Source organism: Cupressus sempervirens, chromosome 7 (assembly GCF_028749045.1).
Source record: "Cupressus sempervirens isolate cs-2001-9-10 chromosome 7, ASM2874904v1, whole genome shotgun sequence".
In the NCBI taxonomy this organism is placed as follows: domain Eukaryota; kingdom Viridiplantae; phylum Streptophyta; class Pinopsida; order Cupressales; family Cupressaceae; genus Cupressus; species Cupressus sempervirens.
The window spans coordinates 703,650,856-703,678,456 of record NC_143124.1 but is presented as its reverse complement, the minus strand read 5'-3'; the positions used below and the strand labels follow the sequence as shown (position 1 = coordinate 703,678,456).

Here is a 27,601-nt window from a genome sequence, read left to right as displayed (position 1 = left end):
ATTCAAATATCATAATGGACTTGAAGAAAACTTCTATGATGAGGAAGAAGAACAAGATTGTTAAGAAGCCTAAGGAAGAATTTGGTGAAGAAGTAGAAGGAGATGAAGAAGAAGAAGATGATGAAGATACATCTATTCAAGCACCACTTTCTCTCACACAGGGTCAAGGTAAGGACCAAGGAGAAGAAGGAACATAATTTATTGAAGGTGTTGAGGGAGAAGAAGCCAATGAAGCACCTATTTCTGCAGAAGAAAAGAAGAGAAAAGAAAAGAAGCTATTAATAATAAAACCCAAAATGATTGTGAAACCTTCACAAAAAAAAAAGCCTATAGTTCTTGTCACCAGGGGTAGCACAAGAGCTACTACTAAGAAGACTTAGGAAGTTCAAAATCCTAAAGGCAAGAGAGCTAGCACATCTATAAAAGAAGATGAACCTGAGCACAAACAAAGAAGGAAATATATTGCCCTAGCTAAATTAGATGAAGAGAGGGCTGAGTCAAATGACAACAACCAATTCAAAGTGGTAAGTCATAGTCCCTCTTTTGATTTGGACAAATTGTGTGAAAATATCAAGAATAATTTTTATTTAAGTGGATTTACACATGTTGAATTTGATAAACTTGGGAAGATAGAAATTAATAATGTAGAAGAATCTGTATATGCCATGATGGCAATATTTAAGAAGACTCTAATTGATATTACCAACTCTTTACCCAAGAGCCTATATGACAGAGTTGAGCAAAGGTGGCAATATAGTCTCACAAGTGAAAGAATTATTAGAGAGACTACACTTGCAAGAGTGATGCTAGACATGGACAAATTTGAAATGACAAAGGCTATTAACAAGTATAAGGGAAGATTTTCTCCAAAATACCAAGCCTTTAATATTTTACTAAACAAAATTATAAGAGGTTGTTCAGTAGATCACACATGTATGGAAAGTGATTTATGGGATAGCAACATAAAAGGCTATTGAGAAAGCACCTAAGGAAGTAGGTGAAGACAAACAAGAACAAGAGGCAGTTGAAGTAACAAATGATGAATCTATATGGGAAGTTCATGAGGAAGGCACTATAGAGGCAAGAGTTGAGGAAGAGAAACAACAAGACCAGAATGTATTGGAAGTACATATGTCAAGTGTTAGTCCACAAGTAAATACAATAAAGATTGATGATGTCTCTAGCAATACCATTTAGAACATCAATCCCCTAACAAAGGAGGATATGTAGAAGGTATTGACTAATTCCACCACCAAAGCACAACTATGTAGTCATCCTATTTTGGTGAGTGTGGATGAGATTGAGAAGGCATAATTGGCATCTGTTGGGGAGAAAACACAAGCATTATCCATTTCCCCCTCTCAATCTATGAAAGTGAAATCTATAATATCTATTGTAGTATACCAATGGAAGGACATTTTGACTTCCAATGTCAACCCTATGGTACAAAATGTCTCATTTCAAAAAAAAATTGTTAGCAAAAGGTCAATTAGCATCTTTACAAGCTCAAGATGCAAATATTAGGGTTACATTGATCAGCATCCATCCATGTTAACCCCTCACATGGAGGTATTACACAAGGAACTAGCCTATACAAAAACATTGATGAAGAAAGATCCCCATCTTTCTACTCATGAAGGCCTAGTCACCCTTGCTATCAAGTTGGACATTCAGATAGAATCTCTAGAGGTAGCATGTGACAACGGGGATGTAATACTGAAGATTACGATGCAGGTCCATAAATCATTCTTGGAAAAATACATAATTTATTTACCACCCATGACATAAGTGTCAAAAGGGGAAGACCAAAGAAAGGGGAAGAGTGAATGAAAGCATAGAATAATTTTTGGGGCAAACTATAGAAATAGTGACTATAAAATTATAGTCAGCACAATAGATCTACTAGGCAAGAGTATTCAATTTTAGATTTAGAATAGAACAATAAACTCAAGGGGAGTTATAGAATTTTGAGGTATGACTGATAATTCATAAGTTTTCTAAAATTTTGAAGTTTTGAAATTTTGTAAGCCAAGTACTAAATTGACATTATCTAAGTTATACTCAAGAGCTATGGTTATTCATTAATGACCAGGTTTTTTTGCCACTCATGTCAAAGGGGGTCAAATTGGTTTTAACATATGATTAATAATACACTTAAGTCATTTTCTTAGTTCATGTCAAACAAGTAATGTATGTCAAGCATGTATGCCGAGCAAGTTATATAGTATGTGTTAAGTAACTAGTAAATGCTAAGTCACTCAAGTTCCAAGAAGAAAAATGATGCTAAGTGGTTTAGATGTCAAGTTAACAATGGATGCTAAGTAATTTAGAGGCTGAGTTATAGCATTGAAGATATAGTGGATTTTGAGCATCAGACACTTCAAGTGTTGGGTCAATAGTTTTGGACATGGTTGTTTGTAATGGCACAAAATTCTATGTACACCATTTTTTAGTTGACTTAAGGATTGTTTTGTGATTCTAGATGATAAGGAAAAATCTATATTAAGGATCCCTGTGTGGTACATGCAATCAATCAGTTGAAGGGATGGATTAGGTGGGAAAATGGGTGAATTACAAAGAGCTTATCTATTATCTAGCAGCAAAGTGCTAACCATAGGATCATTGTTGAAATATTCTAGCAGGTGAATTAGTCAAATCTCTTAATAGAGTAGTCCTAACAAGATGTTGTACATCCTTTAATAGGATGCTTACTTTGTTGTAAGGTTTAAGTCCTTTAATCAAGCACACTTCTAATAGGGTATTGAAATCCTGTAATAGGGTAAGATCTAACAATCGTGTAAGCCTTTAATAGGGAAGACCTTTCATAGGGTAGATTGTAGTTTATGATCAAACATTGCAACCTTCATTGGATACACTTTATTATTATAGTAGTGAAGATTGGTGGGTGTCATCCCTACCCCAGTTTTACCTTCTCATTGAAGGATTTCTAGGTAACCAAATATCTTGTGTCATATACGTGTTGAATGTTATTTGCTTTCATGTTATGGATGGATATGTTTAGCTGGCTATTTTAGTTTACATGCAAATTGTGAGATGGATGTGTGGTGAATGTTTTAAGGATTAAATTTTTGAAGGACTGATTCATCCCCCCCTCTCAGATTTTACTTTCCTTGTTGTATTTCCAACATTCAGCACCTATTATTTTTACTATTCCTATTATTTCACTTAGTCTAGATGTTATTCAAGGTGGTGTCAATGTGAGTTAAGTTGAGAAATAGATTCATTCATCTAATGAAGGTGATAGTACCCTAAGAAAAGAATAGGAGTATGACACAAAGAAGGAAATGATGATGTAAATATAGAGGTGAGAAGGTTGAAAAGAGTCAAGATGATAAATTAGATCTATCTTTTACTAGTGATAGACTAATTGCCTCAAGACCTCTAAGTGAGGGAGAAAAAGAGGCTTGACAATAGAGTTCTACCAGTAAACTCAAAATTGGTGATGATAGATAAAATAAGGATGAATCTATACAATAATAGAAAGATAGATTAAAATTGTTGAGAATCTTAATGACCCTAATATAGATCATGTAGTGGTCAAAAAGGAAGTTTGAGAATAGAGTATTAGAGAAAGTTGCAACTAAAATTGCACTTAAAAAGTTTAAACTCACCACTCTTTTTGCCAATTTCGAATAGTTAGTGAATAATGAAAATAAATTATTTTACAAACTATGTGATGTCCCATCATTTACAAAATAAATTAGGGAGAAGATGGAAAAAATTGATGCAGATCTACATAAGTGTGGTAAGGATTTAAACTTGTGTTGAACTTCTAGCTCAGTATATTTTTTGAAGATCATATTTTTGCAAGGGAAGAAATAAGTTATTGCATATGGAATGCAACTTTAGATGAGAATTCACGTCTATTAAAGAATTAGTATTACCTCAGTTGGAGGCAATGCAAATGTATCTACAGGTTGACAAGGACCTTATTCAAAGTCAACAATTATCTATAGCTAATAATATGGTACACCTTGCATCTAGATTGGAATTAAAAAGACAAGTTCTTTAGACACTCGAGAAAAAATGGGAAAAAAATGGCTATTATATTACGTTTACACCACCCATTTTTGAATGCATTTGATATAATCCTTGGTCCACAATTGAATGTCACTACTCAAAATAAGTGACAAAAATAAGGGCAAAATAATGTTGATGATCAAGTATGAAGGGGAAATGTAAATGATATGTATATTATGACTTGGAAGCATAAGGGGGAATGGGTATACATATATTGTATTGGAGTAATAAGGAGACATATTTCATTGATTTTATTAATGTGATGCTAAATAAAAAGATTTTGGAAAAGATTTTGAAAATGATCAAGCTACAGGTATGGAGCACACCCCAAGGGGGAGCAAAAAATTTAAAATTTTGGTAAGTCAATTTTTTTAGCATGATATTTTTTGTCCACTAATGCTAAAGGGAGAGATTATTGACCCTAAAAGAGTTCTTGGTATTTTCTACTAGTGCAAAATACTTATTCATTCACAAGGTAGAGTTGATTGGTCAACATTGTGAGTGAGCCACAATGAAGGTCGAGCTATAAAGAGGAGTGCACAAGTTTAATATGTGTTGAGAATTCAATATTCATCGAGCATACAATGGTTGTCGATCTATGCAGAAGGCAACATAAAATATAATCCAAGTGTTATATGAGATAAGTCTTCTAGAGAGAAAATAGTTTAAGTCGAGCATGCTACATATCAAGGATCAACAGGAAGAATCAAGCACAAGTGAGCGTCAAGGGTAATGTGTGTTGAGTTATGTAGTTTGAGTATATGAGTTAGGAATGACACAAAATCTTATGTAAACCATTTTTCCAAGCATGAAACATGTTTCTACGATCAAGGAAAAGTTTAAAGAAGTTATTTATGCCTATAATTCTACATCACTAATCCCTATACAGTGTGAAGAACCAATCAAAAAATTGGAAATCTTAAGCAGAAAATTGATGAATGAGAATTGTTGATTTCATTCTAGAAGTTTCATAACATGGTTACTTAAGTAGGCTTTCATGATTGAATTAAGTTAGAGAGTTGTTGTAATATGGAAGAATTTATGTTTCAAAGTTGAATGAGAATTGATGAGTTGTGAAGGACTAAAGGCTAGTGAGCATTGTAGTGAGGAGTTATTGCAGATCAATCATAGTGAGTTGATAAGATATTGAAAATATAAGATCCATTATCGGCAATTGAGTGCATACTAAAGGACCAAGATATTGTTTCATTCTAATCAATGTATCAAGTGAATCTATTAATAGAGTGGTCTTAAGAGATCTATTATAAAATCTCCTAATAGAGTTGTGAGGCCTGACCCTGACCCATCATAGCATAATAGTTTATTTGTATTTTAGATACTTTATATTTTGAGACCTTGTTATATGTTGGAATTATTTGGATGGTTATTCAGACTATTGGACACAATGTGATGTTTTCTCTATGATGGTTAGGACTTATTATGATGATTGATAATTATTTATATTGATGTGCATGTTGCTTATTTTATTTATAGATACAGAGTCATGTTTCTAATACTAATGATAGATGAAAATTATATGTTATTTATTTGATAATGCACATTGGATTAGAAATGGAAAATATTATTGGAATTTGATTGAGAAAAGCTCTATGTGATGATTCAATTATAAATATAGAATTGATTTAGGATCTAAACATGTATGTGATTTATCTATCTTAGACTACTAATATGTGGTTTAAGTGTGCAAGAAATAACCATGGTAAAATTGGAGAACCAAGACCAAGCCTTTGTATTAGCTAAGAATGTCAAGGTTAAATCTAATGAAGAGATATGAATCTCATTGTCAAGTTTTTTACTTTGTGAACTTATTATGAATGAATATTTAGATTAGACACAATGTGTAAAAATTGATTTTCCACTTATAATGTAAAGTGTATATTTTATAGTGTCCCTTGACACTTTTAATGTTATGTGTATAAGTGGAAAGTCAAATTGAGATATTAGCAAAATAAACCTAGCCTTAATTTTAACCAATTAGAAATGTTTAAGTTATATCATGTTGCATAATGTTGTCATGTTAAGGCTTCAATTAGGTGAAATTAGAATTTTAAGTTAAGGGTGACTTTAGAGGGTGTTATTAGAGACCTTGGCTATTCTTTTAATAAAATTAAGTTACCTACATGTCAGTACTATATGTTAGGGCTCTAATTTTTACCTTATTAATGTAAAATTCACTTTTATGACCCTTTTAAAACCCCATTTACCAAGTTTTGACAAAATTGGAGTTATCTCAACCAGTGTCACATTTTCTCTACTCTTAGTTGGAGTTTCATTCAAGGCGTAATAGGTAGAATAAGAGTAGAAGCTGAGATTCCTATTAGATTGGAATTTGAAATTAGTGTGGTTGTTCACCCACTCTCTAGTTTTAGAGATCTCGTGGAATTTGGAGTTTTTCAAGTAAGAAAAATGGATAGCTCTTCTCAAATTGTTCATTTTCCATAGATTTGGATTAAAGTTGGTGAATTTTCCCATGGAATAAATCTCAAGTATATGAGTGCTTTCATTCTATGAATGTAGCAAGAAATATATGTGAATACATATCTGTATTGTATAATATGTCCATATTCTGTGGTATTGGATATGCTTAATTTTCTTTACTTGTTTTCTATTTTGATTTTTGCAAGCATGATGTTCATGGATTTGGAAGGACATCACTCACCTTGGGAAGGGAAGAAGTGTCCTTTAGGTGAAGGGGTTAGTTGGGTCTTTCCTTGAGTGTAGAGTCTCTTCTCTAGAAGGAAGAGGGACAAGCATGAAAGTATGGGCTTCATGTGCCGATACAATGTTTTACACTTTGGGGAAGATATGGGGAGAATTTTTGTGAAATATGGTATTTGTTTTGTATGTCTTGTGAAGGGAAATTTGATTTCTTTATTTGTCTTATCCTCATGGTTTAGGCACAACTTCACCCATCTCATTAGTTGCTATGGTAACCTTTTGTCTAGGCTCAAAATGGCAGTTAAATGTTGTATCCTATAATTTTTGTATTGTTATTTGTGCTTGATTATTATCCAATTGGTCTTGGTTCTCCAAGCTTGGTGGGTGGTCTAACAGAGACCTAGGTTGGGAGGTGAGATCTCCATGGTTTGATTGTTGTTTCTATAGGTTTCAAAGTGGATTTGTGTTGAAGAAAAAGCTTGGAAGATTGCATTCTATGTTGAAGTTTTCAAGATGAAATATATTGAGTCCTTGTAAATTTAATGTATTGTAAAAGATCATCAGTTGATCCTCATTTTTGTAATTGTGATTTGATGAGATATTCCAAGATAAATTATAATAGTAAAAGTAAAAATTAAATGTTTTATATGCATTTCACTCTAAATGTTTTCTTGAAAATGGCTTAAATGTTATTTGATATAATAGTAAAAACTTGAAATTGAATTGATATGAATTCTTAATATTTTTAGAAAAAAAAATGGTATGTATTGTGAATGTCTAGTTCAAAATCTAGGCATGACAAGAGTACTCACTTAATTATGAAGTTCAAATACTTTTGTAAAGGTAGACTTAATAGGTTTTCATTCTTTTAACAAAGTAGGCCCCTGACATGTAGATCATTAGAAGTGATCAAATTATAGCCCTAATAGGCAATTTGCTACTACAATAGTAAAGATTTTGTGGGTGTCATCCCCACCACAATTTTACCTTCACCTTGGAGGGTTTCCGCATTACCAAATCTTGTGTTAGGTGTTGTTTACTTTCTTATGTGTTTTGATCATGCTAGTAGATGTTAGATCTAGTATTTCATATTATTACATGATTTTGCATTATTAAGGTTATGAGAAGTTGGTGAATTATGTTTAGTGTGGTTTATGTTTGAAGTGGTAAAAGCTGTTGACATCTTGATTCACCCCCCACACCCCCCCCCCCCCCCACCCAAAAAAAAAAAAAAAAAATCTCATTCCCATTAGATTTCCAACAAACTAAAAGTTACTAAATTTATTGGACTTAAAAAAAAAAAATTAGCTATCATGATGTTGATTTTCAAAAGTCCTAATAAGTTTCTAAATGTTGTTCTTGTAGACTACAACAATTAGATTCATTTATGTAACCACTTAAATTTATATGAACTATTTAATTAACCAATTCTCACATTTGAAAGCAATACATTTACATCTCATTCTATTTTTCCAAAATAGGAATTAAATATAGAAACATTAAAAATACTTTGAATAAGAACATATTTCTCTTTGCAAGATGATTTTACCTAATTCAAATAAATTAATAATAAGCACTAACTTTTCCATTTCAAGTGAGCAATCCCGACTTCATTTATATCAAGAAAGAAACCTTTCAGCATAAGATGGATAAAAAAATCTCTATATCAAACTTCTTAACATAAAAGAGAATAAATTATACAACATATTCATGTTCATAGTACAAATTTTCCCTTTTTCCATTCTTCTAATACCCTCCCAAATTACATCACTTATTCTTGAATTTTCATATATAACATTATACATTTTGGCTCTCCAATTTACATTGATTTTAGATGAAATTTGAAGTAACAAAAAGATATTTACATCTTCTTCTAGGATTGACTTGAAACATGAACTAATCTTTAAAATGATTTATCACCCAACCACGTGGACTATAAATGAGCGCTCCCCCAAGCTAGGAGATGAGACCACGATCCACATGGGTTCTAAGATAATATAAGTTTTTAGATCACCCTTACCAAAAATATTAAAATTCTTTCACATAGGCTTCCAAAGGAAACTATACTAGAGTAAGGGCTTATATTGTGACTAGGTGAGTTTCATCACTCTTTCCTTAGAGTTGGGGTTAATATCCTAAACTAAAAATGTCATGTCACTCTCAGGCCTTCTACAAGATGACATGTAGTCCCAATATCTCTTATCTTCATTAGTGTTTTAATCACAAAGCTCTAGTAACCCATTTATTTAATTAAATTTTCCACTTGATTACAAAATCGCATATAGAATTAGCCTACTTGGTGCCCTATTCTCTACTAAATAGGATACTCTAGTGACCACTTATGGGTCCTTACATACATGGTGAGCCACTCACCCAAGATACCTAATCCTACTCCTCAACAATCCATAAGGAAGGTTATGAAGGTCTTTATTAAGGTGACACATCATTAGGTCTACCCACAATCTTAACCCTTCCATCTAGGGTATTCAAGACACATTTAGGAAAGAAAGACATATTATAGCAATTCAATATTTAGAATGCACTACAAGACAATATTATATTAAGAATCCACACACTTGTCCTTTATTAGACCATCACTACATAAGAAAGCATACAATAAAACTTACTAAAGCATTTCAAGATTAACATATGGGAACTAGGGTCCTCTAGCAACCATAAAAACCTCTACATCACACAAGCCAAACAAATAGGAAGACTCTAGGTGTAACACCCTGCCAATGAGCCTAAGATAAATTAACCTATAATGTCACTAAGTTTGCTAAACATTTTTTTTGAGAGATTAAAACAATCAAGAGATAACAAAGAAAAAGTAATAATTGACATACATGCATAAGAAATTTACATTAGTAGTAACTGTATATGAGCAATGTTAGTATGCTAATAGAAACCAAATTTAAATAAAACTTCTACAAACTAAACAAAATTCATAAACTTCAAGATAGACTAAAATGAACTCTCAATTGAGAATATGAGCCATTAATGGACTCTCTCAATAAGAAGCTCTCTTGTTGAGTAGCTTTATCTAAATGGAAAGGATGTATGCTCAATATGCTTCCAAAGGCTTCAATGGATGATTGTGGATTTTTAGTGTGGATAGATGGCTTTAGTATGGATTTGGCTCTCAAAATAGCATTATAACTTTACTTCATGGATTGTGTTATTTTGAAAAGGGGAAGGATCCAATTTATAGGCAAGAGGCTTGAGGGATTGAGGGCTAAGATGCAAGGATGGCAAAAAGCTCATGGAGGGATTAGATTTCATGAGAGGAGAGCACATGGATTGTGCTTCCTTACAACCAATCAAGGAGTGACACATGTCACATGGTGAGAGGATGGAGGAAAGGGGAAGGATGAGTCAACAAAGGAGGCTCAAGGGATAACTTTGTAAGAACATTTATGACTTTGTGGGCTTTATAAAGTTTTGTGGTTGAAGATATTTGTGAGAGATACCATGAAATTCGAATTTGAGGGTTTAGGGAGGTTTTAAGCTTGCTTAGGGTTGTAAAAATGATTAGAGGAAGGGTTAGAGATGGCTTAGGACTAGGCAAGTGGATGGCAAGTGAATTGCAATTAATGAGGGTGGGTGAAGGAGAGATATTTGTTAACTTTGGCTTGAGTTAGCAAGTCTTAACCCATGTTTAGGGAATGTGACAAGGTTAGGAGGGGATTAGGATTAGGGTTAAAGACATCTTCTAGAAGAGTCTAGGATTTGGATGAGGATGAAGACTTTCTAGAAGAGTCTAGAACTTCCTAGGATAAGAATGAAGACTTTCTAGAAGAGTCTAGAACTTCTTAGGATGAGGATAAATTAGATTTTTAGAAAATAAATAAAGTTTTATTTATTTCAAGGGTTTGGGTTGAGGAGATATTTATTAAAACTTTTTTAATAAACATGAGGATTAATATCTAATCTTAATTAAATATTTTGAGTTGGGATTAGGGGTAGGAAATGATGGGATTAGCCTTTAATTAAAATTAAAGAAGGATTAGAAGATTTTGGAAGAGGTTAGTGGTCTTAAGGAAATTGGCCAAGTTTTGGGCAAAAAATAATTTTTTTATTTATTTTGGGTTTTTTGGTCAATTTATTAATTAAATAATTAATAAATAAGGAAATAATGTTTAAATAAGATTTAAACATTTTTGGGAGGGATTCCTTAATTAAATATTTTTAATTAAGATAAAGGGATTTAATGGCATAAAAATTAATTAATTAATTAATTAAATAATTAATTAATAAATGATGATGTCATCAGGACTTTTTCAGAAAATAAAAATACTTTATTTTCTAAAGGTTTTTAGGTGTCTACATTTTGCCCCTCTTTGATGTGATGCCGCAAGTGGCATGGCATCAAAGATAAGAAAATAAGATGCCCAAGGCTAGAGCAGAAGAGGAGAGAATGGACTGTGAGATGCCCCCTCAAGAAGGTAGCGGGGAGAGAAAGCGAAGCTCGATGACTTCTTCAAAAGTACAAGAATCTTGGATGAGCAAGAAAACTCAGATTGGCAAAGAGAAGGGGCTGAATTAGCTCAAACTCTCACTATGGGAGAATGATAAAGGAGAATCAGATGCAGAAGAGGAAGCAAGCTTAAGACTTTAGGGAAGGTGGAGGATGAAGGAGCAGAGCACTATAAAAAGGAATCCAGGATAGGGAGATGGATGAGGGGATTATAAAGTTGATGCAACAGGATTTCAAAGAGTCAGATTGGTGGAAGATGGGTTTCGGAGATCCCTAGGACTAGGATTGTGGATCTCAAAAGATGAGGCTTGGTGGATTGATTTGGATTGGTGGATCCCTAAGACTAGGATTGTGGATCCCTAAAGCTAAAGGTGAGGAGTGATTCAAAGAGATACTGATGCATAAGCTGGGGTAGGAGAGATGGATGCTAGATAGGAATGGGGAATAATGGAGATGAAAGAAAACCATTGAAGCTTTTTGAGCGGGGGGATACTTCAAAGAGAAGTACCACCATGTAGTTGAGCACTAGATTTGCTATAGGACTATTGGTTAATTGCAAAGGTTACCAAGAACATCAAGGCCTTTTCACCAACTGTCTAGAGGACTGACAAACTGACTCAAAACAAACACGCAAGGATTGCCCCAGTATCACACATGAATCTCAGAGGAAGCAGTATGGAAATGACACTGGGTAACCCACAAGCAAAAAAGAAAACAAGAAAAAGACATGATCAAGACCTTACTCTCTAATTGCCCCATTCGCAGCATACCATGATATGGAAGATCATGGTAACCTTGAGGAGGGAACAAGGAGATTGCTTGGAAAAGATACTTCAAGACCCAAAAGGGAAGATCCCAAATCAAAAGAAAGTGAAAATCTAAAAGAGAGCCATTTGCCAACGAGATGGGTAGGACAAGGTACTAACGGACCAAGATCAGACATGAGGAAAGATATATCCTGTAAGGACCTATCGGAGAGCACTGAAGCTGGTGGATTTGGATGAGTGATGTGTCTAGCAAGCTGAACTAAGAAAGATAACACTTTGGTGACAGGAAATCTAGCTAAAGGATGCATTGGAATAGCTAACCAAGATGTACGATGGGTGCAAGATGCTGATCAAGGACAAACTGACACGAACACTGGATAGATACAATGGTACTAAGCTAAAGAGGATGTACAAGTTGACAGACCAAGATATTTACAAGCGGGCTAATCAAGATATGGTACAAGCTAACAAACCAATGATATGTATGATACAAATGGATAAAAGCTCAGGATGAGAGGATAGCGGGATAGCTCGATTTTGTGTAACATGTAGAAACTAAGGATGAGGTGATAGCATAAGATATGGATTTGGAAGGATGCATCCAATGATGATGATAGATGTGCGACCAAGGATGGGGACAATGCTAAGGTTGGTGGTAGTTGAGCTGATAGATAGTGCTAGAGTGAATGGCTAATGAGAGGATGACATTGGATTTGCATGAGGATAGCCTAGAGCGAGGTACCAATGACAAGGGAGGATGGACAAGACAAGATCTCCAAGGAATACAGTGCCCCCAGTTAGAAGATGACATGAGAAATGAGGTCTTACGATGGATGTGATAGGATTGAAGCTAGGATGGAAAAGCTGAAGGTGCTAGGGAGATGGATGATAACTAGGATGATGGGGTGAGGTTGCAGAAGATAAGTGGATAGTGATAGATAAAAGCTAGAGGATGAAAGATAGGTGGATAGTGATAGATAAAAGCTGGAGGATGAAAGATAGGTGGATAAATTGGAATATGGAGCTAGATGGCAAGATGTGACCAAAAGCATGAGGATGATAGGCTAAGCCGAGGATGGCTAGATTATGCATGATGCTTGTTTGCCAAGTTTTCATCATGGTACTTGTCCAAGGTGCTTGAATTGCCAAGTTTTCACCAGTGGACGCTTTTTTTTTTCTTTTTTTTCTTTTTTTGACTTTTTGACTTTTGAACTTAGCTGGAATGATTTTGTCTTTCTTCAGCTATTTTGGCTTTTTTGGGATTTTTCACTGGCTGTTGGAATGTTCAATTTTGTTGCTAGTTGTTGGTACACCAGATGTGTGATTTATGCAATAGATTGGATTAGATGGGATTGATGATAGGAGATGGAGGGATGAAAAGGTTGGAAAGGAGCATGATATGGGGATGCTTGCAAGAGCAACATTGGCACACGTTGGGACAGGTGTGAAAAGAGCATATGGGGGATAGATGGTAGATGCGGGCATGATGGAGGATTTGTGGAAGCGTGCTTGGGGATATAGGCACCCAAGATGGAGTTAGGAGATGGGGGACATGAGTCACTAGATGGGGGATTAGCAATGGTGGATGCCATTATGCATTGGGTTTCAACTTTTTTCTTGGGGATCCACATGGTTTTGGATTTTCTTTTCATAGGCTTTTGCATTGTTTTGCATTCTTTGATTGGATTTTGCCTTTTTGGAGTATGTCTTTTAGAATAGACATATGATTGCCTAGGATGTGGATTTTTAGCTTTATGCATTTTGAAGTTGGAATTTACATTGTTGTGGTAAGCTTTGGGAAGATGATTAGGAGAAGCTTTGTGAGATGGAGAGGATATGAAAGAGCATGTAGGGGGATGATGATGGATGATGTGCGTTGATATGTGCCTTTGTTGATCTTGCATAGGAATGGATGGAATAGGATTTCTATGATGGCTAATAGGAGGATGGAGGATGGTAGATTTTGGGACATAGGGACCCAAAATGGATTTAGCGGATGAAGGGGGGATATGGTAGGTTGTTTTGGGTTTCAAAGATGGTGGAGAGGGGATGACATAAGATTTCTTGAAGGAGTGATGGGAGGCTGGCATGGTGGGCTTGGAGATAGGCTTGGTTTGGGGGTGTGGTGTACCAACACCTTTAGATGGTGAGCCTTTGGATACATATCCAAGACCATGAAATCCTAGATTTTTTTGTGCAATAATAGGCTCTCTGATTCCTTGCTCTTGTGGTCCTAAACCTTGACCTTGATAATTCCATCGATTGAGCATTTGAACAAGCTGAGAAAACTTTTTGCTTGCAAAAAATGGTAGAAGTGATTTATTAGGTGTATTGCAATGGGGAGATACTGTTCTTAATTCTTCTGCTGAGAGAGGGCCACCGTGGATGAATGTAAGTGAACCAAGAGGGTAGATTATAGATGGTGGAATAGCTTGGATAGGTGGCAAGATGGAAGCATGGAACGGGGGAGATGGAAGGATAGGATCTTGGTGTAGCTGGTGGGATGACAAGATATCTTGTATTGGAGGAGATATGGCTTGAGGTTTTGGAGATGGAGGAGATGGTGACTGCACTATGGATGGAAGACATGGTACGATGATATCTTCATTTATGCTTTGGGGGATGTCAACATGCTTTTGGGCAGGATCTTGATAGGATTGGTTTGGAGTGGATGGTGCGATAGGAGGTGAAGGGATGGATTCTTCAAAGGCAGTGGATGGATAGATGGGAGATTCAGTAGTGGAGATGGGTGAGTAGAAGATGGATGCATAAGGGTCATTACAAGAGATTTGGGAAATGCTTGGAGGTGATGTGGATAGGATTTGGAGGGATTTGATAGGTGGTGGGATTTTGATGCTTGCGGGAAGTGGAAGGATTTTAAGATATTTGATGGATGGTATGGGGATGATAGCTATGGGAGATGGAGGTGATATTATAGATGGGGAAGCTTCATCACTGACTACTTCACATGGTTGGATTAGATGACATGGCTTATCGACTGTTGGAGGCGACTTTTCTTGTATTTCCTCTAGGAGATTCCTTGGAGACTCGTGTGTCAAAGGTGGAGGTAGATTGACAGGAATAGCTAGTGTGATGGGGGTGGAATATTGGAAGCTTGGTTGATGGGGTGATGGAGGGGAAGCTGGAATATTGGATGGCATGACTAGATAGTTTGGAATAACTCTTGGATTTTGGGGGATGCTTGGGGAAATGTTTCTAAGGCTTTCAATATACCCATCATAGTCAACAAGATTTTCATCATCATTAGAATAGGAGGTGGCGGGAGCAAGGACAATGCGACCAAACACATCATGATAGGATTGGTACTTCATGCTTTGATGATGAGTTTGATGGGGATGGGGTCTTGCATATGGATGAACACGGACGCTCATGGTTGGATTTGGATTAAGCACAGATTTTGGATTGGCTAATGAAAGATTTCCTAGGGAGAGTCAAAGCTGTATGACAGACCTAAGGAGGATTGGCTGGAGATTTTTGGCTTTCTTGTGGGTGGAAGACTTCAAGGGTATGCTATCAAAAAGTGAGAGTTTTTCTTTCCTATGTGCAGGATTCGTGGTGATTATGTCAACTTAAGGATAGACTAGTGATCGTATGGAATGACACGAGATTGACCACTTGTGGATCCCAACCTTTAGCTCAAGGTGATGAGGGATACAAGTGACAAAGCTAGATTACCCTAGACAATGCTCTATCAAAGGGATAACCTTGGTGAGATTGGTTGATTGGTAGGATTGATTGGATAGAAAAATCTAGCAAAGTGACAACAACTCTTTAAAGGCTTGGGTGATTTTGGATTGGGTTGCTAGCTGGCTGGGGGGATGATTTGGATGGACTTTGGATTTGGGATTGTTCTAAGGAAAATAACTAGATAGATTCGATTGCATCGGGGGAGCTTGGATGATTTTCTGATAAGGCAGTGACTACGCTAAGTATGCCTTGAGCTGGGAGATTTTTGCTTTTCTGGGATTTCGACCAAAATTGGCAAACATTCATTCAAAAGCTATGAACAAACAAGCAGACAAAAGTTTTGAGCAAGCACGTCAAACACACCAACATCTTAGGAAGCTTTCTACAAGGATGAAATTTGGTTTAGCTAGGGAGTCCTTGATATACACAAGCTACGTGAGGCCCAAATCTGTAGATGAAACCAAAAAGATGTCACACAACCGAGAGGAGCGGTAACCCACTTCTCCTCTTTCACTTCTCAAGGGTATAAAGTTCCTTGAGGCTTAGCCCGAGTGACAAAATTTTGATCCCAAGAGAGGTGTCTTTGGATTCACCTCCTGATCTTTATACTCTGTCAGAACGCTAGAGTTGAGGTCATCCCAAGGGGTGATGAAATCTCCAAGCAGGCCTCCTAAAAAGCTAAGACAAGATTTTGGATCCTAATCTTATGCACCCAAGATGGCCTCGAAAGACGACAAGGGGAGAGAAGACTTGGATGATCTTGGGCTTAAAAACACGCTTGTTCTTTTACCAACTGACGCTTAAGTTTTCTGATCAGACTTTGCAAGCACTCATGTTTAAGATACAATGTTTATTCCAACTTTGAAGCGTCGACAAAAATAAAATTTATTGAAGAATGCGAACAAGAAGAAAAGTTAGGGTCAACAAGAAGGTAAACCTGTGTGCTCGGAGGCCCTCCACGTCAAGTATCGATTGATTTTTCTTTAAGACATTCAAGATTGAGTGTGAGTTTATTTTAAGCCCAAAACAAAGGTGTGTGAGATTCAATTTCAAGCACGTGCCCGGAGGCCCTCCACATCAAGATTTGTCCAAATTTTTATGCCCAAATGAAGTGTGAGCAAGATTAATGCGCATTCAAGGAATTTTCTAACTTAGAAAAACCACTAAAAACCCAAGTGAGTGGAGTTTGATTTGCGTGGAGCACTTAACACCCTCTTAGGTGGACCCATCCCCATAGATGGCATTGAGATTGCAACCAATGGTTAAATTGATGGGTGATTAAAGAGGGTGAGTCCAACGACAAACTCACTCAAAGAATTTTTATTTGTTTTTATAACTTAAAAGATTACAAAAATGTAGATTCTTTTTATGCTCCAAAAGATGATTATTTGATCTATGGCATTCAAGTTTGGATTTGTTATTTTAATCATGCATTCATAAAAAAAACAAACTTTGATTTTAATCTATGGCACTCAAGAGTGATTTTAGCAACATGCATTCAAAGACAAGTGATTAAACATTCAAGTTTTTTCCTTTGAGCATTCAAGATTGAGATTTTGTGTGTTGTTTTAAGAACTTTGAAGTGTTTTGTTTTAACCTTAGATCATTCAAGAATTTTTTTAGACTCAAAAGTGAAAATGACTCTTTGGACTTTGCTTTTCATTCAAGATTCTGTGTTCTAGTTTGCATGTTTTAATCCCAAAAATGATATTCCTAGATTGTTTTGATGCATGAAAAACCTAAGAAACATTCAAGATTTTGCAACAAGACATTTGTTTGGAACAAATAACAAAACTTTTAGGAAAATTTTTGGCAACCATTTAGGACTCTTAGTTTTCATGAGATTTTTAAAAGAACTTTAAAATATTTGCAAATGAGGTTCATTTTATCCTTGATTGATGCTTTGAGTTTGATTTAGATTTTAGTGTGCACTTAGTGTTGATTTTGAACCTTTTGAAATGGAAACTTGAAGTTCTTTTTAAATTCTCAAAAATGAAGTGTTCCTAACTTTGCATGAATGCATCTAAAACCTTGATGTTGCAAGGATGCAAATGATTGGATTGGTTTAGTTTCACTTGTTAAAAGTTTTTTTTTTTTTTGCAAATTTTTAATTTTTTAATGGATTTAAGTATGATTTGGGGGTTCATTTTAAACACTAAAAAGAGGTGTGTATGATTTTGCTTCCTTAAAAAAAAATGGCCAAGATCTCCCACAAGAAAAAGAAGAAGAAGTAGATGGAATAAGAAGAATATAGACAAGAAGAGGAAGAAGAATTCCAAGTGCTTTGTCCACCTATAAGCTTGAAAAATTTGCAAATACTATGAGATAGACTATGAGTTCCTTTTTCTTCTTCATGCTCATGTGGACCTACAAAACCAATTTAGACAATCCTACCAATCACAAAAACAAGCAAAATTAGCCAAAATTAGCAAATGACATACAAAACTTGACTAAAAAAACTAATGAAGGTGACCCATGCGGGGTCCCACTGGGCATGCCAAAATGTATATGAGCAATGTTAGTATGCTAATAGAAACCAAATTTAAATAAAGATTCTACAAACTAAAAAAAATTCATAAACTTCAAGATAGAATAAGATGAACTCTCAATTGAGAATATGAGCCATTAATGGACTCTCTCAATAAGAAGCTCTCTTGTTGAGTAGCTTTATCTAAATGGATAGGATGTATGCTCAATATGCTTCCAAAGGCTTCAATGGATGATTGTGGATTTTTAGTGTGGATATATGGCTTTAGTATGGATTTGGCTCTCAAAATAGCATTATAACTTTACTTCATGGATTGTGTTATTTTGCAAAGGGGAAGGATCCAATTTATAGGCAAGAGGCTTGAGGGATTGAGGGCTAAGATGCAAGGATGGGAAAAAGCTCATGGAGGGCTTAGATTGCATGAGAGGAGAGCACATGGATTGTGTTTCCTTACAACCAATCAAGGAGTGACACATGTCACATGGTGAGAGGATGGAGGAAAGTGGAAGGATGAGTCAACAAAGGAGGCTCAAGGGATAAAATCTTCATAAAGACCCTTCATAAGTGCTTTGTAAGAACATTTATGACTTTGTGGGCTTTATAAAGTTTTGTGGTTGAAGATATTTGTGAGAGATACCATGAAATTTGAATTTGAGGGTTTAGGGAGGTTTTAAGCTTTCTTAGGGTTGTAAAAATGATTAGAGGAAGGGTTAGAGATGGCTTAGGACTAGGCAAGTGGATGGCAAGTGGATTGCAATTAATGAGGGTGGGTGAAGGAGGAGATATTTGTTAACTTCGGCTTGAGTTAGAAAGTCTTAACCCATGTTTAGGGAATGTGACAAGGTTAGGAGGGGATTAGGATTAGGGTTAAAGACATCTTCTAGAAGAGTCTAGGCTTTGGATGAGGATGAAGACTTTCTAGAAGAGTCTAGAACTTCCTAGGATAAGAATGAAGACTTTCTAGAAGAGTCTAGAACTTCTTAGGATGAGGATAAATTAGATTTTTAGGAAATAAATAAAGTTTTATTTATTTCAAGGGTTTGGGTTGAGGAGATATTTATTAAAACTTTTTTAATAAACATGAGGATTAATATTTAATCTTAATTAAATATTTTGAGTTGGGATTAGGGGTAGGAAATGATGGGATTAGCCTTTAATTAAAATTAAAGAAGGATTAGAAGATTTTGGAAGAGGTTAGTGGTCTTAAGGAAATTGGCCAAGTTTTGGGAAAAAAATAATTTTTTTATTTATTTTGGGTTTTTTGGTCAATTTATTAATTAAATAATTAATAAATAAAGAAATAATGTTTAAATAAGATTTAAACATTTTTGGGAGGGATTCCTTAATTAAATATTTTTAATTAAGATAAAAGGATTTAATGGCATAAAAATTAATTAATTAATTAAATAATTAATTAATTAATAAATGATGATGTCATCAAGACTTTTTCAAAAAATAAAAATACTTTATTTTCTAAAGGTTTTTAGGTGTCTACAGTAACATCTCTCTAGGGTTCCTTAATGTTGAATCACATATATATGTTTCATTACTTATTTAAGTTTTGTAATTTAAACAAAGTCCATGTCATAGAATAACCACATGTACAAAATCACATGAAAGAATATAAAAGTACATAAGATGCCACATTTCATAACCAAAATGCATGCTCATCCTCTACACATGTCGTAGGGTATGAAATACTAAAAGAATATATATCATGATAAGATACAATATCTTGTAGGATCTCAAATAATAGAAGTACAATATACAAGAATATGACCATAGAACTTAATCACGAGATAGGGAGAATAGAACAAATGCACAAGGTATACTCAGCATTGGCATCTAGCTGTCGGATCTCAATGGTATAAGAAACACTACCATCTGACCTCATGGAACCTAAATGTCCCACTTTGACTGTGCTAATGAGATAATTTCAAGCCTCAAATGGATAACAATCCAAAAGTCATAATAAAAATCTAGGTCAAGGAATCCTAATAGAAAAATATATCAAAGGTACCAAGTACACAAGTAACATCTAATTATGGAGGCAACAAAGATATGTAGGAAACCTAATATGCAAGTGGGGAAGTGTCATCACACAAGTCAACTCTAAGGTTGTCCTGGCAGTCTCTCAGGACCTCAACCCCCTAGTAACTCTATGTGGCATTAGTATCCTTTCTTAAAAATAAGGCAAGGTCACAACCATGCATCCTCTCTACTCCCATCCTAGCCTATACTAGCACTTGAGGCATGAGTGAGGTAATATACTGACTCTTTTTTATTCATTTTAATCCCATTAATGAAATGTTCTCACTTATTAATACAACTTAAAATGGGTAACCCAAGTGGTCTCTTTAAGGCTTCGATCTCCATTGCAAGCCACTTCCTAGCATACATATAGATAACCTACCCTAAGCTCATAAAAGTATGTCACATAAAAATCATAATATTCACCTTAGTCTGATACAAGAAACTAGAAAGCACCAATAGATAACTGATTGAAACCTCATAGGTTACATCACAAAAATCACTACACGTGAGCTTACAAAGAAGAATTGGATCTCATCATAGAAACACATGAATACATCACAATGGTTGGGAATTAAATAATTGTGACTAAATAACATCACATAAGAGCATTGTAAAAATAACTAGTTCCTAAGGCTTTGGTAAACATGCTTATCTGGTCAAATGACTAGGTTTCCTCAAAACCCATCACAAGATAAAACATGACATCTCAACAAGTTACACCACAAAAATCACAACATGAGCTTACAAAGAAGAATTGGAGCTCATCATAGAAACACATGAATACATCACAATGGTTGGGAATTAAATAATCATGACTAAATAACATCACATAAAAGCATCGTAAAAATAACTAGTTCCCAAGCCTCTGGTAAACATGCCTATCTGGTCAAACTACTAGGTTTCCTCAAAAACCATCACAAGATAAAACATGACATATCAACATACATTAAAAACAACTGTAGTTATCCAAGCATTTTAGTTTTTAATTTAATTTCATAAAATCTAATTTGAGTAAAGTTCAAGTTTTTTTTTTTACTACAATTATCCAATTGATAGTTTCCAGATTAATTTTATCACAAAATAAGTTTTTGTTTTTTTTCATAATCAAAGAATTCATGCTTCCAATGTATAGAATGAAGCATACTAACGATCTATTAGTTTTAACTCCCCAAAGATTAATACTTTCTTACATAGAAAATTTCTTGATTTAAACATAAATCTCATCTTTACAATATCAAAGAAGATTTATTTTAATTAACACTAAATGAAAATGATATTTTAAAAAATATATTAAATTCAATTTCATAAAAAAATAATATAATTAAAATTTAATTAACTAATTCTAATTTTAATTAAAACTATACTAAAATCCTTTTAAAATAATATTTTAAAAAAATTATAAAATAATAAGTATCTTTTTTTAAGGAAGTTTTTTATAAAAAAACCTTTAAAACAAAATACCATTTTAAGGGGATGACATCCAATAGCTTGCCAAGGGTAGTTGTTGCGCTACCCAGGGTAGTGATTTTTGTCCCTGGTTTCTTCAGCTTGCGTGCCAAAAAGGGATATGAGGTTGGGGAGGTAGTGCCCCCCTCCCCCCTAATTTTATATATATATATATATATATATATATATATAGATAGATAGATAGATAGATAGATAGATAGATAGATAGATAGATAGATAGATAGATAGATAGATAGATAGATAGATAGATAGATAGATATGGCCAACAAAGAAACCCATTATTACCATAGTAATAATTTCCTTACTGCTTGGCCAAAGAAAAGGATCAAAATCCTACAACAATGGATTGCTTAACCCAAGATTGGACATCTCAAGTGGTTCTTATCCAAATCATTTGGAGTCATTTAATTTATCAACCAAGGATGTAAACTTGAAATGGTGTTCACAAAATATATGCTTCAAACTTATCTCAACTTAAGAACTACTCTATAGAAATTCAAGTGCTTAAACTATAGGAATTTATGCTAAATTTGAGAACCAAATCTATTTTTAATAAAGCATGAAAATACAACTGAGAATTACTTCAACTACCTATGCTTCAAGAACAGTCCACTAATTCTATTATTAGTGCCTGCAGGAACAACAAAGTCTGCTTGGGTTCTACAAACTAAATATAATTTCTATGCTAGCTAATTAGTTCACTCCCTGTGTGGGCCCCCATAGAGAAGTGAAGTATAACAACTCAGAGATGGACACCTAAAATAATATTTTTATTCATAACAACAAAACGTGCATACTGATGAATAACATGATTATATTCAATACTTCAAAACTTAGCAACTTCTTCTTTATATTGAAAAATGACTGACTAAAACCTAGCACTACTAGAACACAGATTTCTAGTTATTTAGAACACAAACTAGGAAAAAAATTCCTAAATTCAAGACTCATCAACTACTAAAACAAATGATGTCATTAATTATTACAATATGCTCATTAATTTTGGTGCCAAATAGAATAGTAATTTAGGAGCTCATGACCCCTTAATTTCCTTTTCTCAGGGCTCGTCTATTAACGTGAGCAACCACTTTGACTCCCACTTGGTTGACTTAGCTTTGCATTTATATTTTCAAAATATTAGCACCTCCAAAAAAATGACATACATCAAGACTTATTCAAAACATGTTATCTAAATTAATTTACCCTATGTCACATTGCTGCAGGAGAACTACCCAACCTAGCTAAGGAACAAAAAGCATCATTCCAACTATTTTGTAATTAAATGACATATATTTTCACATCTTATTCATTTTAATCATGAAAAGTAATTATGCACACATTTGTCTAAAATCATCATAAACATCGTGTTCTTAAACATCAAATTCTTTTAGAGAGTTTGCAAATTAAAGTGAAAATGAAATGACAAAATAGACCATATTCTAGTCTCATCATTCCTCCCAACTAAAACTTTGACTTTTTCTCAAGAAAACATGAAATTTTTCACCCTCTTAAAGTCTAAGGCAACACTTTTTCGTTTATCCCCTATAGCAATGTTCCAATAAAAACCTTTACTCTCCCTGTACCTTTCCCATCTATGAAGCTCTTCTGTCATATCAAAATTCTCTAAATACTATTGATTAGCAAGCAATGGGGACAACAATAGTGGAGGCTAGAAAGTTAAAGGAATCCAATCATTTTTCCTTTCTTCCCCCAACTTGATATACTAAGGTCCCCACCGAGTGGCCATGATAAAATTTAGTAGAGAATGAGGTTCCCTCTTCTACAGCTCTTCACTCAACCCTATCCAGCACCATTGATTCACCTACTTTGCTACTAGAGGTTTGTTTTTGCCATAGCTTTATATTCCTAATAAATTGTTTCCCTTAAAGGAGGAATAATCCAAATTCTAGGCTTTGAGTAAGCAATTTTCAACCATTCATGGTACAGAGTTTTGGCATCTTTGGCCTCAGGCTTGAGAAAAAGGGCATCTCATACTCTAATTCCTTGTATTAATGGGCTTGGTTTTCCCTACTATTTTCATTTTGAATCCAAGACATCAATGCACTAATTTGAATATCACCCACATAAGGTAGACGGTTCCACTCTTAGTTATCAATGACTACTAAATTATGCAAAAAGAGTTCAGAGAGAAAATTTCTAATGGCTACAGGAGCAACATGAAAAGCTTGAAAGAATTCATGAGGGGTATTCAATGTTAAAAATTTACCCTGCATTACACAGGTCATCTGATAATTGACAAAGTATTCCTTCAAAAGGAGAGCATAAACAGGAGAAGGAGAGTGATAAGACATTAGTTCAAGAATCATGGTAGTGACTTTTGTAAGTTTACCACTTAATTGCTCAATCTCCTCATCCTTCTCAATCAATTCTTGAGTTTGATTGAAGATGGTTTTCTCTACTCTCTCTCTCTCTCTCTCTCTCTCTCTCTCTCTCTCTGTGTGTGTGTGTGTGTGTGTGTGTGTGTGTGTGTGTGTGTGTGTGTGTGTGTATATATTTATTTATTTATTTATTTATTTATATTTTTTCTATTCTTCCCTCTCTTGAATTAACTGATTAGATAACTGTGAAATAATGCTTAACAATGAAATAGTGGAACTAGGACAAAAAGTAACATGTGTCTTAGGTGAAGGATCAATAGGATCAGTTTGTTGGGCTACGAATGCTAAAGCATCAAGTCCTTGAGAAAGAATCTATTTAGCAACAGTGTTAACTACATCAAAATTTATTCCAACATCTTCTTCATGAAAATTTTCTCTTTGAGGTGGAGGAGAATCCGAAACTCCAATAGATACACTGTCATCATTGTCTAAATCTATGGAAATGATAGGTGGCTAGACAGAGGATGTTCCTGCTACAACAGGTACACATTTTGCACTTTCACCCTCTTCAATAATGGTCTTTTCTTTGTCAAAAAAAGAGGTTTGCTCTTTTTCACTAACTATATTTTCAGACATAGGGGATTGAAAAGACACACCCTCATCAGGTTTTATCGTCGATTGCCTTCTTCATGTTTTAGGCCTAAAGGGTACTTCTGCCACCTTTGATGTTGCAAGAGGTTATGGAGATGTTTCCTGTACATTCCCTATTTTCTTCTTATAAACCCTAGGAACTGCAAGAGAGCCAATATTTGGAGAAATTTTAACTTTCTTTATACCCTTATCAGATGTTGGTCTCGACCCAAAGGTAGAAGCTATGGGAGTGGAAATTGAGGTTCTCTATGACCTCCTGGGTCTTGTTGGGACTCAAAATTGAAGCCATGATTTTGTGTACCATTGAAAAAATTAAGCCCTATAAACGCTTTTTGATACATATGTGCCATATTGTCCTTTTGAGGCCTAAGAGGCGTTTAATGTTTCTAACACCTTGCTTTCAGTACACCTATGTGTTCCATGAAGATAAATTGTCATTCTGAGTCATTCTGTGAAGTCCCATTTTGAGCAATGTCCAAAGATGCATTTTTGCCCTAGTGCCAAATAGCGATAAAAGGCCATGTTTGCAATCGAATATTTCACATCAAGTTATGTTTCATGACTTTCTACTTTGGGAATATTTATTTTCCATACTAGAGAGCGTATGTTTTAGATATCGAGTTATTTTGAATCCATTTGACTAGCTTTTGAATCCCTCAAAGTTAGTCATTTATCGATGTCATGTTGATGTGATTTGTTTTGAATTCTGGGAAGCCCTATTTGACTTGTTATAACTTTGACCCAGTTGATAGAAATCAAAAAATTCCTTTTACATTATATTCTAGAGGTCAAAGACTTGTCGTGTTTCAATTTAGAGCTTATGAAAAATCCGTGTGATCAATTTTCAAATGCGATTCCAAATGCAATTTGTAACTTTTTAATAGTGTCAAGAAAGGTAGATTGGTCAATACCCTTGTTCGTAATGTCATATCTTGAAATCTGTGATAGATGAGATCAAGTGGATTGTACCACTATGTTCTACTCTAAAAATACTTTATGTGTACCAATTTTTAAATCTTGAAAAATCCATTTGCACACTTTCCCAAGTCCATTCCATTTGCAAAAATCTCTTTTCTGCTAGTGCTTTTAGTCTGCAAATTTGAGTAGTCCACTTTGACCGCTTTCCATTTGTGCCTAGTTATTCATCATGACCCCTAATTGAAGACTCATATTGTCCTCATGATAGTGAACCAAAGCCCCAATTTTCATGCCCCCAAATGTCAGTTTGCCCAATTTTCAAAACCAATTCTGAACACAATTTATTATTTTTTGACATGGTTTCTTGCAGGCAATTCTAAGAAGGCAACTTTGATAATCAATATCTTTTGATTGGGAATTCATCATGAGACAAGATTTAATGAAGTACAAGATTTTTGAACAAAGAATTAGTATGTTTGATTCCAGAGCCTAATTAGGTGATTTGGTCAGTTTTAAGACCAATCAAAGGACCTCCTGGCACAAAGTCAACAAGTTACAAGAAAGTGATAAAATGAGTTTTAATTGGCAGTTCAATGATGGATTTTGATTTGGATTTGTATCAGATGATTAATGGATAAATGTGATAGTTTAGTTGTTTGGAAATGAAAAAAAAAAAAGCTAGACCCACTTTTGGGGCTCGACCAATGGCATCAGGCCGAATGATATGGAGCGGATTGAATTTGTTTTGAGAAGTCAAAGTAATCTTAATATCTTGGATTATGAAATGAAAAGTTATGATGTTTCAATGTTCTCATTCATAACACAAATTTTTAAGATCCTTTGTTATCTAAAGTTTGGCCATTTCAAAAGTTCATTACAACATTTTGAAGCTACTTTTGTTTGTGGGAACATATGGTATGGAGGTCTAGATCATCAGATGATCTATGCATTGTCCCTAATGTCACTACAACCTAAGTTGAAGGGTTCAATGGATTGTTTTAGTGGTTCAGGTGATTACAAATTATAAGAGTAAGCTCTAAATATATAGGAATTTAGGTTTTCAACTAGGATTCCATGAAAAATGAGAATTGGTTACTTATGTGTAAAGAATGTTTTTTTTATGATAAAACAAAAGAAACACATGATGTAAAAGAGAATAGACAAGTGTCATAGCTAGAAACATCTATAAGTCTGAGTTGGATTTATCATTAGAACAATCTTCAAGATAAAAATTTACCTCCCATAGCCAAGAACATTCAAACATGGCTCTTGCTTGGGCTTTGCAAGAATAGGAATAGGCATATATGCTACTCAACCTGAATTCAGAATCTAGTGACCATGAAAAATTTGAAAGTGGTAGTTATGAACATGAAGACTATATCAATGATGGTGGTGAGAATGATGAGCTTGATGCCATTGCTGATGAACTTGAAGCTCATGCATTGATTGATGATCCAAATGAAGAAATTGATCCTTCATGATTTGACAGTGATGAAGCTTATTAAAGGGTACTTTAGGATGTGGAATACTATGAAATGACTTCTCATATAATGGCTTTGGCTAATCGAGGTGATCGAGGGCAAGATGCTAATCCAGACAATATGTTGTATGAGGAACTAGTGGAACTAGGAGAAGTGGTTCAAACTAAAAGAAAAGGTGTGTCATATGTCATGTGAAATATGAAGAAGATGATACAATCTTGACACTTCCCTGCAAGCATTGGTACCATTCTGATTGCATCAAAGATTGGCTTAAAATAAATAAGATATGCCTAGTATATAGTGTAGCAGGGAAGTCTCCATTATACAAGAGGGTCTTTGTTTCCTTCAAGTTCACCTATTTTGAAAGAGTTGATCAATCATATCAAAAGAAATGCCTTGAAGAAATTTGTATGAGTGAAGAATGAAGATCATATTCCAATGAAGGAAGTTATAGCTTGTGAGATGAGACATCTAGAATGGCTTGACTCAAAGAAACCCTACATGTATTAGATTCAAAAATCAAGCATTGTTAATTTGTTTCTTTCCTCCAA

At 34.6% G+C, this 27,601-nt stretch overlaps 1 pseudogene; it reads left to right on the top strand.

Annotated features, from left to right (window-relative positions):
• Nucleotides 1-14: 14 nt before the first annotated feature.
• LOC149549161 (E3 ubiquitin ligase BIG BROTHER-related-like) lies at nucleotides 15-27,475 on the top strand (annotated as a pseudogene).
• The last annotated feature ends 126 nt before the right edge of the window (nucleotides 27,476-27,601 follow it).